Raw genomic sequence first — 16,459 nt, forward strand, 5'->3', positions numbered from 1 at the left:
AACCGTGTAGTTTACATAGCCTGGCCTACAATCTACCACACTTTGTGCGATTTTTCCGTATGGAGCCCATGGGCCCATTAGGCCCACACGGCCCAATTCGGTCCAAACTGCCCAATACTGTTTCATCCCATGAAATCTCTCTTGTACCCATTTCGTCGACCACACGGCCTTGTTTTACTACTCAGCCTGCACACGAGCAACCACATGCCAGTATGGTGTCGACAACCTACTTTTCAACTTTTTGGCTTTTTGCCGATCTATGCTAGAAGCAGTGTAATTGCACATACCTGTTAACGAGAAGTGCTAGTAGACCATGAGTACCGATCCTGCATTCGTTCAAGACATTTAGTTATCCGTTTAACATTAGGGTACTCACCCTTCTCTAAATTACTTAATCTCAAAGCATAGATACCTACCTTAAATGAACCAAGAGTGGTTTAATCCACTAAAGCTGTCGAAATATTATAGATCTCCCAAAACGCCTAGCCAATCGACAGTACAAGAAAGTGTTAGCCACATGATTAACGCAACGAAGAGGGAAAAAATAAGAGGAAATCGAAAGAGCAGGAACCAACCAGGGACCTTCTGAAAATGCAGGATCACTTCAGAGAAATAGGGCAGTCGGCCTACACACACCACGTAAACTAAAAGAACGTCGAATAAAAGGGACAAGTTGGTAGGATAGTACTCCTAGCACAACGACAGAAAAAAGAAAATTTTAACCAAAGATCATAGAAGAGAGGAGAAATAAAAAGAGAAAACCCCAGGCACTTACTGATTGTCAGTGAATACTCAAACCCAGCCACAAAAGTAAAGTCGAGAGAGGAAAGGGTGAAGTAGTATTCGGCAAAACTACCAACTAGAGAGATATGGTAACCAAACTGATCAAAGGAAAAGAGATGGAGAAGTATTCAGCTAAAATAAAAATAGAAGGAGAGAACCAAAGACTGAAGAGAGGAGGAGAGTAGATGTGTTTGGTTTACACAAGTACCTGACCCAAAATCGAAAGAATCAAACTAGAAGAGAAAAATACCATAAAGGTCAAGGCCAAATTATGCTATCAATCACACAAGGAACAAAAGAGAGAGAAAGAGAATAAAATAGTTATCGAAATGGGAGAAGATAGAAAAGTTGGAAATTTCGGCACCAAAATCATAAGACCGAAATGACCAGAAGGAAACCCACTTTCAGTCAACTACTTCCACTCTTTAAAGATCTCCCCGAATCTCTCCATTCATCCTTCAATTGACCAATTCAAACCCTTTCAAACTCCTCCCATCAATTCGGTCACACGCTCTAACCGCCCCAACCTCTATCCAAATCCCTTTTTTTCCTCCTTCCATCTCTCCATGCCACCCACTCCCTCTTTACCACTCACACTACAGAGTTTCCGTCAACTCCAACCTCTTACATTTCAAGAGTAGCAAAATAGAACATCCTTGCACGTAGGAGGCTCGAACTCAAGACCTCTAGGCACACTCTACACGCCACTTACCACTAGGCTAGCAAACCTTTTTCTATCATATAATACGCTCTTTAATTTATGAAGCCTACTATCAGAATAAAATAGTTTATTCAAGTAGGAGATAAAATTGCTCAAGCCAAGGCTTGAACCCAATACTTCCCAGACACTCCCAGAGCACCAAACTACTAAGGCAACCATACATCCATGTTGCACACACACAAAATAATTTTTATCAGGGTTGTTTGGATTTGGGGAGTTACAGGTCGCATATGGAAGCAATTGGAACATGCGAGTTAGTATTTAAGAGTGTCTTTGTTTTAATTTTAGAAAAGTCTTTTTATATTCCCAATTTTTCTAGAAATTTAGTTTCTATTTCAAGACTTGTACCATTTGTGTATTATTTTAGTTTTTCAAGCACTAGTTTCAGTTTATTTATAAATCTGAACTTCTAGGCAATTATGTTTTACCTGATGATTTTTATTCTCTTAATTTACAAATTAATGCCACTCATAATGTTATGCACGTTCAAACTGGTAATAAACCTTGTGTTATAAATGAAGATTCATCTATTTTATGGCATCAAAGATTAGGACACATTTCCATTAAAAGAATTAAGAGATTAGTAGATGATGGGGGTACTCAATACTTTAGATTTTACTAATTTCAATACTTGTATAGACTGCATTAAGGGCAACCAGACTAACAAGTCTAAGAAAGGTGCCAAGAGGAGTTCGACCATATTGGAAATCATCCATTCTTATATATTTTACCCAAATATGGATGTGCAATGTTAGAAATATTTCATCACTTTCATAAAAAAAATTACTCACAATACATGTATCTCTACATGCTTCATCACAAGAGCTAAACATTAGAAGCCTTTAAAGTTTTCAAGGCTGAAGTAGAGAAACAATGCGATAAGCAAATCAAGATTGTGAGAACTGATAAAAGTGGTAAGTATTATCATAGATACACTAAAGATGGACGAACACTTGGTCCATTTGCAAAGTTTCTTCAAGATAATGGTATAGTTGGCCAATACAACATGTTAGGCTCACCTGATCAAAATGGTGTTGCAAAAAGAAGAAACTGAACATTAATGGGCATGGTGTAAAGTATGCTTAATAACTTTAAGCTACCTAAGTCCTTATGGGTTGAAACTCTCAAAATATTTGTGTATATATTAAATCGAAATCCAACCAAGGCTATCCCAAAGACACCTTTTGAGTTGTTTAAATGTTGGAAATCATGTTTGAAACATATACGGGTATGAGAATGCCCGTCCAAAGTAAAATTATATAACCTAAAAGAAAGGAAACTGGACCCAAGGACTATTAGTGGGTATTTCATTGGATATGTCAAAAGTTTCAAAGGATACAGATTCTATTGTCCAACTCATAGCACTAGATTTGTGAAATCAAAAAAAGAAAAATTTCTTAAGAATAACTCAACCAATAGGAGTGATCTGTCTCAGGACACGATTCTTGTAGGTCAATCTTCCACTTTAAGTGAGAAATTGGTTATCGCACATAAGACCCCTCAAGCTTAATTGGGTGTTGAACAACCAATCAATGAAAATCCACGAGCTACTAAATACACTCCATTAGATCAAACTGTTGAAGAAAATCTAGAAATTATTGAACAACCAATTGAACAACATGATCAGTAAGAAATTTTTGGTTCAACATGGAGGAGATCTACTAGAGAAAAGAAATAAAAAAATTTTAGTGACTATATTGTATATCTTCAAGAGTTTGACTATAATATTGGAGTTGAGAATGACCCTGAGTCATTTTCACAAGCCATGAGTCGCAAAGAGTCAAAATTGTGGTATAATGCTATAAAAGAATAGATGAATTCCATTAAAAGTAATGATGTTTGAGATCTTGTGTCATTGCCTAATTGCGTAAAAGCCATTAGATGTAAATGAGTCTTCAAAACAAAAAGAGACTCAATGGGAAATATAGAAAGATATAAAGCTAGACTTATTGCGAAAGGATTGACTCAGCAAGAAGGAATCAGTTATATTAAAACTTTCAGTCTTGTATCTAAGAAAGATTCCTTGTGCATTATGTTAGCATTAGTAGCTCATTTTGACCTTGTGTTGCAACAAATGGATGTGAAAATTGCCTTTCTTAATGGTGAACTAGAGGAAAAGGTATACATAAAACAACTTAAAGGATTCTCCTCTACTAATGGTGAACACTTTGTATACAAGCTAAAGAAGTCCATATATGGATTTAAACAAGCCTCCTGACAATGGTATTTAAAATTCAAGGAAGTTATCTATTCGTTTGGTTTTTTTTTTTTAGAATATCATGAATTAATGCATATACCAGAAGGTTATATCTGTAGACAACATTTTACTTGTAACAAATCACAACAATATGCTATATGAGGTGAAATTCTTTTCCTAAAAATTTTGATATGAAAGATATGGGTGATGTGTCTTATGCCATTGGCATTAAGATTCATCGTGATAGACATCGTGGTATCTTAGGTCTATCTCAAGAAACCTATATCAACAAAGTTTTAGAAAGATTTTGAATGAAGGATTGTTCACAGAGTGTTGCTCCTATCATGAAGGGTGATAAGTTTTATTTGAACCAATGCCCGAAGAATAAGAAATGACTCAAATGAAAAATATTTCATATGCTATTGTTGTTGGAAACCTAATGTATGCTCAAGTCTGCACAAGACCTAAAATTGATTTTGTAGTTGGAATGTTGGGAAGATATTAGAGTAATCTAGGTATTGACCATTGGAGAGCTGCAAAGAAAGTTTTAAAATATCTTAAACGTAAAAACAACTACATGCTTACGTACAAATGATCAGGCAATTTGAAGGTGATAGGCTACTCTGATTTAGACTTTTTCGGCTATGTTGATCCACATAAATCAACATCAGGTTACATATTTATGTTTGCTAGCATAGCTATATCTTGGAGGAGCGTCAAGCAGTCCTTAACTACTACTTCCACTATGGATACTAAATTCGTTTCATGTTTTGAGGCTACCTCATATGGAGTATGGTTGAAGAGTTTCATATCTGGGCTTAGACTTGTGGATCCGATTTCTAGGCTATTGACGATATATTGTGACAATTCAGCTTCTGTCTTTATAGAAAAGAATAAAAAATTCAAAGTCAAAGTAAACATATCAACATTAAGTATTTACCCATAAGGGAATGTGTTAAAGAAAAAAAAAGTGGTCATTGAGCACATTAATACTGAGTAGATGTTAGCTGATCCTTTGACTAAAGGCATGCCACCAAACAAATTTAAGGATCAAGTTGTCACTATGGGACTTGCTCCCACCTTGAAAATTTTCATTATAAGAACGATTATAAAAAACTCTGGTAAGTTTGATGCTTCTCATTTTTTTACACATTAATTTGATTATTTCAAGAAATATCACTAAAGCTTGGACTGGAAATAAACATTTGATTTATTCATTAATAAATTTGAGCTAAAGCATTGAGACATGATATATTGTGATACATGGAAGATACTACTCAAATTCTAAAAAAAAATATCTCTATGATTTGTGCATTATGTGTAACAGCCCGTTTTTAGTGAAATTAGAACAGTGGTTTCGGGACCACAAATCTGATGTTAAAATATTTATTTTATTATTATTTTAGTATCAACAAAATAATAATAGTATCGTATAAAAATTTTGTTGAGAAATTTTATCGTTTGCATGCTTAATTTAGTAAAAAGGACTAAATCTTAAAGGTGCAAAAGTTTTATTCTATAAGCTAAAGGGGTTTAATAGCTATGCTATTAAATGGTTGAGGGATTTATGTTGTAATTAGACCATATTAATAGCTAATGGACTTTTATAGGCATGAATTAAGCAATCTTAAAGTTTATAATAAAGGTTAAATAAAGTAAGTTGTTAAATAAGTTACGTAAAAACACAATAAACAAAAGCTATCATCCCTTTTGTTCATTCCCCCACTAAAATTCACCTAAGAAAATCCATTAAAAAAGCTTGAGTATTATGTCATCTCTTGTGCATGTAAGTGTAATTTCATCCTGTTTTAATTATTTTTATGTTTTCAAAATCGTTGTAGCTTAATCTAGCTAGCCCAGGGACTAATTTTCAAAACTGTAAAAAGGTTAGGGTTGTATTCATGTGGTTTTTGATGTTTGATGGAAGAAAACAAATCCTTGTTGATTAATAAATAACTTTCGTAAAGTGAATTTTGTTAAAAATGTCAAATAAGGATTTAATTGAAAAATATGTAAAATTCATGGTGAAAATTGTGAAATAATAAATTGTATGAGTTGATATGGACTTAGATGGAATTTGGCTAACTTGGGTAGGGATGAAGTTGCATTAATTTCAATGTGCAAGCTAAAGGACTAAATTATAAAGAAATCAAAATAATAGGGGAAAAAGTGTAATTTTACAAAAATATGATTTATGGATTGGATTGAATAGAATGATTATTGAATGGATTGAATTTGATTATTTAAATCAAGTTAAGCCTCATACAGATTTAGATCAGGGGAAAGATAAAGTGTCAAACTAATCGATCCTATTTCATCATTTTCTGATCGAGGTAAGTTCATACATTTATATAGTAATTTAATGTATTTGATTTAAATGGTATTATATTGTTTATCATATCATGTTACAACAAAAAATCCAACAACATTACTGTAACATCCCGAATTAGGGTCTAGTTAGAATAGTGGTTTCAAGACCACAAATCCAAAGTATAGATAATTATTTTATGATTATTTGATGATCCATGATATGAATGCATGTTTGTGTGAAATTTTCATGAAGAAATTTTATGCCTAAGGTGTCTAATTTGAAGTTAGGGACTAAATTGAATAAGTTGAAAAACTTGAGTTCTAGAAGTTTTAAGCATGAAATTGCTATGGATTATTAATCATAGGTCCTTAAATATTAATATAAACTAGGGCTTTCTACGAATTAAGTCAAGTGAATAAATCGTCTAGTTCAGAAGTAATAAGTGAAGTCTAAGTGGATTCTTCCTTAGATATTGTCTTCTCCATAGGCTTTTCAAAAGTATTTTCCAACTTTTATTTTTGTCGTGTTTTTGTTAATTAAATAGTTAATCTTAGTTTAAAAGCATCCCTTTAATTTTTAGGCTAGATAATAAAAAGATAGTAATTACTAGTACTTTTAGTCTTTGTGGATACGATATTTCCAGTCTCACCACAACTATACTACTATTCGATAGGTGCGCTTACCTTAGTCGAAATTTTTAGTTAGTTTAGCGACCATCAAGTTTTTGGCGCTGTTGCTGGGGACTAAGATATTAGGATCTCTTGAATTTTATTACTTTAGTCATTTTTACTTTTATTTCAATTTACTTTTTGTTTTTAGCTTAATTCCTCTTTTCTAATTTTTCTTTTTAATTGCTTCTGGCAGGTGTCCTAGTTTATGACTAGAAGAAACCCGTCAGAACGTTTGCTTTTCGATAGTGAAATAGAGAGTACAACTCATAGAAACCGAAGAGAAATAAGGCGAAGTCTACAATACATAGAGGAAGAGCAATAGGACATTACAGATTTTCTGAAGAGATAGCCGATAATCAGAATAATCCCTACCTCTTGTAGTTGCTGCAAATCCTGTAAATCAGAATCCTACTCCTCGTACTATGTACGATTATGCTAAGCCTACTTTAACAGGAATTGAATAGAGTATTGTTCGACCTGCTGTTGCTACAAATAATTTTGAACTAAAACCTAACATTATTCAAATGATACAACAGTTTGTTCAGTTTGATGGTTTGCAAGACAAGGATCCAAACACTCATTTAGCAAATTTTCTGGAATTTTGTGACACCTTTAAGATCAATGGCATTTCTGACGATTCCATTCGCCTTAGATTGTTTCCCTTTTCATTAAGGAATAAGGCTAAACAATAGTTAAACTCGTTACCATAAGGGTCAATCACTACTTGGGAACAAATGACCGAAAAATTTTTACTCAAATATTTTTAGTTGGCTAAAATGGCTAAATTGAGGAATGATATCTCTTCTTTTGTGCAGATGGATTTAGAAACACTATATGATGCATGGGAGAGATACAATGATTTATTAAGAAGGTGCCCTCACCATGGGTTAACTTTATGGCTACAGGTTCAAACTTTCCACAATGGTTTGAACCCTTCAACTAGACAGATGATCGATGCAGCGGCCGGTGGAACCATAAATAACAAAACACCTGAGCAGGCTTATGAGTTCATTGAAGAGATGTCACTGAATAATTATCAGTGGCTGTAACGCCCCAAATCCTTAATAATTGTATTAGCGTGTTTTTTTTGTGTGTGGCTTGCTTTCTTTGTTGGTTAAAGGGGTTCTTGGGGGTGTGAAAAGTCCTGGGTTCAACCCTAGGCTCTAGCAAAATTTTGGGATTTTTATTGAATAACCTTGGTTTTTTTCTAGGGGGCTTTTATGTTAGTGAGGGCGTGGCAAGACTTGAATGGCGTGTTAGTCAAGTGGCAAAAGGCATGTGGAGTGTTTTGGGGGTCTTAAGTTTGAGTCATGTTGTGCTCAGGGAAGTTCTTTTTGCTAGGTGTCGTGTAAGTGTCCTAGGTTGACTAAAATTGGGGTGTTTGAATGAGTTTGAATGGGTGGTTGGGAGAGAAAATCTAGGAGATAATAGAGGGATTGGGATATGGTTCATGTTGAGGATTGTATGGAGTGATTTTAAGAGAATTATGGGGATACGTAGAGTGAGGAGGTAGTTGGCCGAAAGTGGGGCTTCTCAGGATGTGTTTTCGGTTTTGGTACTCTAGTGCCGAAATTGTGCTCCCCATTTGGTATTAGTCGTGTGTTTTGGTGTCTTACGTCTTAGTTTTCAATTCTTTTTGGGTTTCGACGTTTGGGGTTTTCTTTTGGCTATAGTAAGTGTTATTCTATTTTGGTTTTCTTTCTTTTTCTCAAAATCGATTGTACCATTTCTCTTTTCCCTCTTTCGAATCAAGGCTTTTGACCAAACACAATTTTTTCTTTCATCTTTCACTTTTTCTTTTCTCTTCCTCCTTTTGACCGAACATACTAGTTTTCCCTCTTTTCGATCCTTGGAGTTACCAAGGTCTAATTCTGTTCATCTGACTCTAGAGGCCGAATACCCTATCTTTTTTTTATTGCAGTTTGGTCTTGTTCTTCATCAAGTCGGGGTGGCATACCTTGCTGGTTCTTAAGTTCTGTGAAAGTGAAGAGGGTTTGCTGTGGTGCTCAAAACCTTGTGTTAGCATTTGGATAAATATCTTTGACAAGGAGTGTGGATCACTAGCTTAAGGAGGGAGTGAACCCTGCTTGTTTAATCGAGGTCGAGGCGCGTGGTGATTAGCATTCTTCTCTCAAAAAAGTGTGTTACCACACCCTTTTTACTGTAAGCAAAAAATTCTGAGAAGCCAAAAGAATAGTAGCGGTTACCACACGAGTGTGTGAATGCATGTGTGGAGATTCTAATGTGAGAATAGAGGCCACCATGAGTGAACTCATGGGCTATGGTCGTAATAGGCCACGTTGGGCCGATATGGGCCGTGTGGGCCCAATGAGCTTGTTGGCCCCACATGGATACAATCTATGGAAGTGGCAAATCATGAGCTAGGCTATGGTGATCGCATGTTCGTAACTGAACCTGGGCTAAACGGGCCACATGAGCATGTGGGCCCACTTGAGTCGAGTAATAGGCCTTGAGCCCATCATCACCGTTTCACCATCTAGGTTACTTGGGTCATGCGAGACGACTGTGAACCTACTGTTACGTTAGTAAGTGTATCTGAACCCTAATTAGTGAAATGTCTATTTTACCCTTTTGAGGTAAATGACTAAATACCCCTATTTGATAAGTGATTGTGTGAGCATGCCATGTTTATTGTATGTACATCTATATTATGTTGCATTGCATGGGGTGGGATTTATGATATTGGACAAACTGTACTGAGAGGCTATACGCCTACTACTGGCAGCTCTACTACAAACACTATTAGTGCCTTAAACGGTACGTTATTCTAGAGCGTAGGGATGGGTGGGTTGATTTAATCCCCACATGGAGTGTAGGGCTGGACGGAGTGGAGTGTAGAGGATGGTTGTGTAGGTTTTATATATGCATGTGAGATACTGTACTGGAATGGGCCAAGGCCCACACTAATACTGTTACTGATATGGGCTTAGGCTCGGATTGTGATTCACACTGAGTTTTCATAAACTCACTCTGCTATTTACATGTGCAGGTAATCCTTAGCTGAGTCGGTGCTGCAAGGGACTCGGGAAAGGCCACACCACTGTTATATTACATACTGGGGTTTTTAATAATGGTAGTTTTAATTGGGTTAAACTTTATGTAATTCGGCCGTTTTAAATTTATCTTTAATTGGGGATTTATTTAAATTGATTCACAACTGATAGAGGTATAAATCAAGTTTTCAAAATAAAATGATTTTCAACAATTATCTTTCCTAACTTGTTTTTAAAAGCTTCCGTGACGATCAATGTTTTTTTTTTAAATGTAATAACGAATAGGTAAAGCACATATTTTGCTAATGGAACCAAAAAGTTTTGCAGTAAATATAACAAACTAGTTTTTTATAAAGACCTCAACAAGCTTTTCAAAACCCACTCAAATGTGACATCACAGATTCAGCCGTAACGTCTAGGCCGGGTATGGGGTGTTACAGTGGCAAGTTATGAGAACAAAGCCAATGAAATCAACCGGTGTTTTCAACCTAGATGCAGTCACCATGTTCTCAAACCAGGTAGAACTCTTGAATAAAAAGATTGACGGTCTATGTGGTTCTACGCAGGTACATCCAGTGATGCAGTGTGACACGAGTGGAGGTGGAATAGGCAATTCAGAATATTTACCCTTCGGCCCCAGCATGGAGAACGAGCAAATAAATTACATGGGTAATAATCCTCAACCTAAAAGTAATCCTTATAGTAACACTTACAATGCAAGTTGGAGGAACCACCTAAACTTCTCATGGGGAGACCAAGGAAATCAGAAACCACCACCCCATCCAGGCTTCCAACAACAGCTTTACCAGCAAGAGAAAAAGTCAAACCTTGAAGAGATGATGAAGAAGTTTATTTCAGTGGTGGAAACCCATTTTCAAAACACTAAAACTGCACATAAAAATCAACAAGCATCGATTCAAGGGCTTGAGAATCAAATAGGATAGCTGGCTAAGATGATTTCAGAGAGACCACAAGGGAGCCTGCCTAGTAACACCGAACTCGACCCAAAAAAGCATGTGAAAGCAGTTGCCCTAAGGAGTAGGAAAGTGTTAACTGAATCTGAAAAGAAGCTTCCACAAAAAGCTGATAGGAAAGAGAATGAGGAGGTAAAACCCGAAATTAGTAAAAAACTGGTGCTGAGAGAATATACACCACCAATCCCATATCCGGCAAAGTTGAAGAAAGACTGCATGGATGCACAATTCAGTAAATTTCTTGAACTTTTTAAACAGTTGCATATTAAGTTACCTTTTGTTGAAGCTATTTTGTAGATGCCTACATATGCAAAATTTTTGAAGGAGCTTCTAACAAACAAAAGGAAGTTTGAAGAGTTGTCTACAGTAAAACTTAACGAGGAGTGCTCGGCCATACTCCAAAATAAACTACAAACCAAACTAAAAGATCCAGGAAGTTTTACTATTCCTTGCTTAATTGGTTGTTTAAATGTTAAGAAGGCACTAGCTGATTTAGGCGCTAGCATAAATTTGATGCCTTACAAAATGTTCAAGCAACTTGGCCTTGAGGAACCAAAACCTACTAGGATAAGTATTCAACTAGATGATAGATCTATTAAATATCCTAGGGGTATTATTGAATATGTACTAGTAAAAGTAGATAAATTTATATTTCCTTTTGATTTTGTTGTGCTTGACATGGATGAGGATGTTGAGGTGCCTTTAATTTTAGGTCACCCAGTTTTAGCCACTGCTGGAGCTGTTATTGATGTGGGTGATGGTAAACATGTACTTAGGGTAGGTGATGCAGAGATTATTTTCAAAATTTATGATGCCATGAGATTTTCTAGAGAACAAGATGATTCATGGTACTTTGTCAATTCTATTGATCATGCTACTTAAGATTCGTTCCAAGAAATCATTCATAAGGACACGTTGGAACTGTGTCTTACACAAAGAGAGGAGGTAAATGACGATGATTCTGCACTAGGTAAGATAAAAGTCGAATTAAATGAATCTTCACTGAAACAAAAAAATTATGAGGGTATTGAGGTAAACAATGAATTAAAATTAAAGCCCTCTGTTGAGGAACCTCCTAAATTGGAATTGAAGCAACTACCAAATCACCTAGAATATGCGTTTCTTGCAAATAATTCCACATTACCAGTGATTATTGCTTTAGATTTACAGACAATCAAAAAGGACGAGTTATTTCAAGTATTGAAGGAGCATAAAAGAGCTATAGCTTGGAAAATTTCTGACATAAGAGGGATCAGTCCTTCTTTTTTCACACATAAAATTTTAATGGAAGATGAGTATAAACCTTGTGTGCAAGCTCAAAGACGACTAAATCCTAACATGAAAGAAGTCGTAAAAGCTGAGGTAATTAAACTTCTAGATGTTGGAGTTATTTATCCTATTTCTGACAGTTCTTGGGTGAGTCCTGTGCAGGTTGTCCCTAAGAAAGGAGGCATGACTGTTGTGGCCAATGAGAAGAATGAATTGATCCCAACATACACAGTCACGGGATGGAGTGTTTGCATCAACTATAGGAAGTTGAACGATGCCACGAGAAAAGATCACTTTCCCTTACCATTCATTAATCAGATGATGGAAAGATTATTTGGGCATATGTATTATTGCTTCCTAGATGGACTCTCTGGTTACTTCCAAATCCCAATAGCTCCTGAAGACCAAGAGAAAACAACATTTACATGTCCATACGATACGTTTTCTTATAGACGAATGCCTTTTGGATTATGTAATGCTCCTACTACTTTTCAGCGATTCATGTTGGCCATCTTTTATGAGCTCATAGAAGACATTATGGAAGTGTTTATGGATGACTTCTTGGTATTCAGTAACTCTTTCCATCTTTGCCTTAAAAATTTAAAATGAGTTCTAACAAGATGTGAGGAAATGAACCTTGTACTGAACTGAGAAAAATGTCATTTCATGGTTTGTGAAGGGATTGTGTTAGGCCACAAAATTTCTAGTAAAGGGATCGAGGTTGACAAAGAGAAAATTGAAACTATTGAGAAATTACCTCCCCCTAGTACAGTTAAGGCTATTCAAAGCTTTTTAGGACATGCTGGATTTTATAGAAGATTTATTAAAGATTTTTCTAAAATAGCTAAGCCTTTAACAAATTTACTAGAAAAGGATGTGCCTTTCGATTTCAATCAGGAATGTTTAGAAGCATTTAACACTCTGAAAGATAAATTAATTAATGCTCTGATTTTAGTTGCACCTAATTGGAATTTACCTTTTGAACTAATGTGTGATGCAAGTAATTTTGCAGTAGGTGCAGTTCTTGGACAGTGAAGAGACAAGCATTTTCAACCAATTTATTATGCTAGCAAGACATTGACAGCCGCACAAGAAAACTATTCAATGACTGAGAAAGAATTATTGGCTATGGTTTTTGCATTCAATAAATTTAGACCATATTTAATATTATCTAAAGTTATCGTATACACTGACCTTTCAGCTCTTCAATATCTCCTTTCTAAATCAGATGCAAAACCTCGATTAATAAGATGGATATTATTATTGCAGGAATTCGATTTAGAAATTCAAGATAAATAGGGAGCAGAAAATCTTACAGCAGATCATCTGTTCAGATTAGAAAACCTACATATTAAGAAGCTTGATGAACATAAGATAAATGACTCGTTCCCTAAAGAACAACTCTTTGCTATATCTAACTCTGAGGTACCTTGGTTTGTAGACATTGTGAATTATTTAGCTGCTAACGTTACACCAAAAGGGTTGACACATCAGCAAAAGAATTGATTCATTACTGATGTTAAAAAATAGTTTTGGGAAGATCCTTTTCTTTTCTATATGTGTAGCTCAATTCATTAGAAGATGCGTTACAAAGTCAGAAGCAATTAAAATCTTGGAACATTGCCATTCAGGATCGACTAGAGGACATTACAGTGGGACTAAGACCGCACATAAAGCACTTGAATCAGGTTTTTATTGGCCCACACTATTCAAAGACGCCAACAGGTATGTTACTTCTTGTGATAAATGCCAACGAACAGGTAATATCTCCAAACATGACGAAATGCCTGAAACATATATACTTTTATGTGAAATATTTGATGTATAGGGTATTGATTTTATGGGTCCATTCCCTAGCTCATTTGGGAATAAATATATCTTAGTGGCCATCGATTATATGTTCAAATGGGTGGAAGCCCAAGCTTTACCTACTAATGATGCTAGAGTGGTGGTGAGGTTCCTTATGAAACTCTTCTCTCGATTTGGAACACCTAGAGTAATTATCAGTGATAGAGGTACTCATTTTTGTAATGCTCAACTTGATAAAACCCTTAAGAAATATGGAGTTTACCACAGAACAGCTACCCCTTACCATCCTCAAACTAGTGGAGAAGCCGAAGTAGCAAACCGAGAGCTTAAACGTATCTTAGAAAAAATTGTAGAGTCGAATAGGAAGGATTGGGCAATGAAAGTAGATGATGCTTTATGGGCCTATAGAACTGCTTTTAAGACCCCCATAGGAACATCTCCTTACAGACTTGTTTTTGGGAAAAGTTGTCATTTACCATTTGAACTAGAACACAAAGCATTTTAGGCTATAAAGTTTCTAAACTTTGATCTCAAACTTGCAGGTGAGAAAAGGTTGATGCAGTTGAACGAGCTAAATTAGTGGCGAGCTAATGCATATGAGAATTCATGATTATACAAGCAAGCAATGAAGCGCCACTATAATGCTCGTTTAAAGCAACACAAGCAATTTGAAGCTGGAGATCTTGGCCTGCTATACAACTCAAGGCTCAAATTATTCCCTGGGAAGTTAAAATCACGATGGTCAGGTCCATTCGTAGTCCAAACCATTTTTCCATATGGCACAGTAGAGGTAAGTCATCCAACCCATGGCACTTTCAATGTAAACGAATATCATCTTAAACTTTATAAAGGTGATGTAACACCCCTCACCTGTATCCAACGTCGGGACAAGGTTCAAGGCATTAACGGACTTAAACATTAACAACAACACATAACATATTACCAACCATGCATGTAAAACAAGCATATGCACATCACCACTATCAGACATAACATAAATAGCTAGATTTATAAGTCAGAATCATTAGCTCACTAAATACCAATATATTTGGCCAAATTATAATAACACATGTTATAAAACTAGGTCCCTATACATGCCAATCACTTGATAATTCTAGCATATGTGTTTATACTGTCAAGGTGTTGGCTTGATAGTGTGATGCTGCCTCCGATGATCTCCAACCCTATGCTAACCTAACAACACTAAAAGAAATGGAAAGGAGGGGGTAAGCTTTAGGCTTAGTAAGCTCGCATGAAATAATAATAAGCAATTTACTAACATGCTTTCCATAGTAAAACTAACCCAATTGTACATTTACACATATTCTGGTTAAGCTACTTTCTTGAGTCATAGTCACTAAATCATTTATATATGGAGTTACAAAACTCCAAATTAAGATCTATAAATTTTTCCAGAAGCTAGACTCGTATATATTTCTACCATAAAATTTTCAGAATTTTTGGTCTAGGAAATAAATACAGTTTATTATTAAAATTCTCCCCTGTTTTGCTGTTTCATAGCTTCAACCTTTCTTCACTAAAATTCATTTATCTCATATTACAAGATGCGGATAATGTTCCTGTTTGTTTCTATTAAAAGTATACTCGTCAAAGATTCTAATAATATAAATTATAACCCATAATTAGTTTTATACAATTTTTAACAATTTTTCAAAGTCAGAACAGAGGATCTCAAATTCATTCTGACACTATCTCACAAAAATTAGAATATCACATAATATAAAACTCTTTTGCTCCCCTTGTTTCTTTTATATGAAAATAGACTCATTAATATTTAATTCCATAATTTATTTGAAATTTAATTCAACTTACACAACTTTTTGTGAATTTTCAAAGTCACACAACTGCTGCTGTCCAACACTATTTTACTACTAAAATTCACTCTGACATAATTTCACTTAATCCATTTTGTCTTATCGAAGTTCACTCAAATATCGAGCATATTGCTCAAAATTTTCTTAAACATATACATACACTTATTCATCATATAATCATGTTCACATGTATTTTTACTCAATTTATTTTCCCGTTAAACTCTTCAGAATAATAACTGATACTCAGCTGCCTGCACATATTTTCACACTTGTAGCCAAAACTATCTGGTACGCATAATAGCCTGCACTTAGTACTACATATGCGACCAATTATCCAGTACACGTAGTAGCCTGCACTTAGTACTACACACATGATCTAACCATCTGATACACGTAGTAGCCTGCACTTAGTACTACACACGTGATCGAAGTTATCGGGTACGCATAGTAGCTTCCACTTAGTACTACACATGTGACCAATAATCCGGTACACGTAGTAGCCTGCACTTAGTACTACACATGTGACCTCACTATAGATCATTCGTATCGTTTCTATTCTGAAGGCTCAACCGGGAAATTCCTCACTTTCCAACATGTTACAATTTATTCATAGTCCTTTTTCAATTTGCAATTTACAACAAATAATCATTCTATAGGCAGCCACATTTCATATGATAATAAAATATAATAAAATAAAAAGAATCGATAAATTATTTACGTACAAACTTACCTCGGATCCAGAAATGGCAATTAACCATTCTAGTCCATAACCTTGTATTTTCCCGATTTAAGCCAAAATCTCGATTTCCTTGATTATTAAGCTTGGAAGCTTGACCAAACCCTAACCACGGCTGCTCTTGGTATATTTTTCTGTA

The 16,459-nt window shown here is 35.4% G+C and overlaps 1 non-coding gene across 1 annotated transcript; it reads right to left on the bottom strand.

Moving 5' to 3' along the window:
* Positions 1-7,465: 7,465 nt before the first annotated feature.
* On the bottom strand, positions 7,466-7,572 carry LOC121205516 (small nucleolar RNA R71). The gene has a single exon (XR_005900592.1). It is a non-coding gene; the product is annotated as a small nucleolar RNA R71 (small nucleolar RNA).
* Positions 7,573-16,459: the final 8,887 nt, after the last annotated feature.

Source organism: Gossypium hirsutum, chromosome A08 (assembly GCF_007990345.1).
Source record: "Gossypium hirsutum isolate 1008001.06 chromosome A08, Gossypium_hirsutum_v2.1, whole genome shotgun sequence".
Lineage (NCBI taxonomy): Eukaryota > Viridiplantae > Streptophyta > Magnoliopsida > Malvales > Malvaceae > Gossypium > Gossypium hirsutum.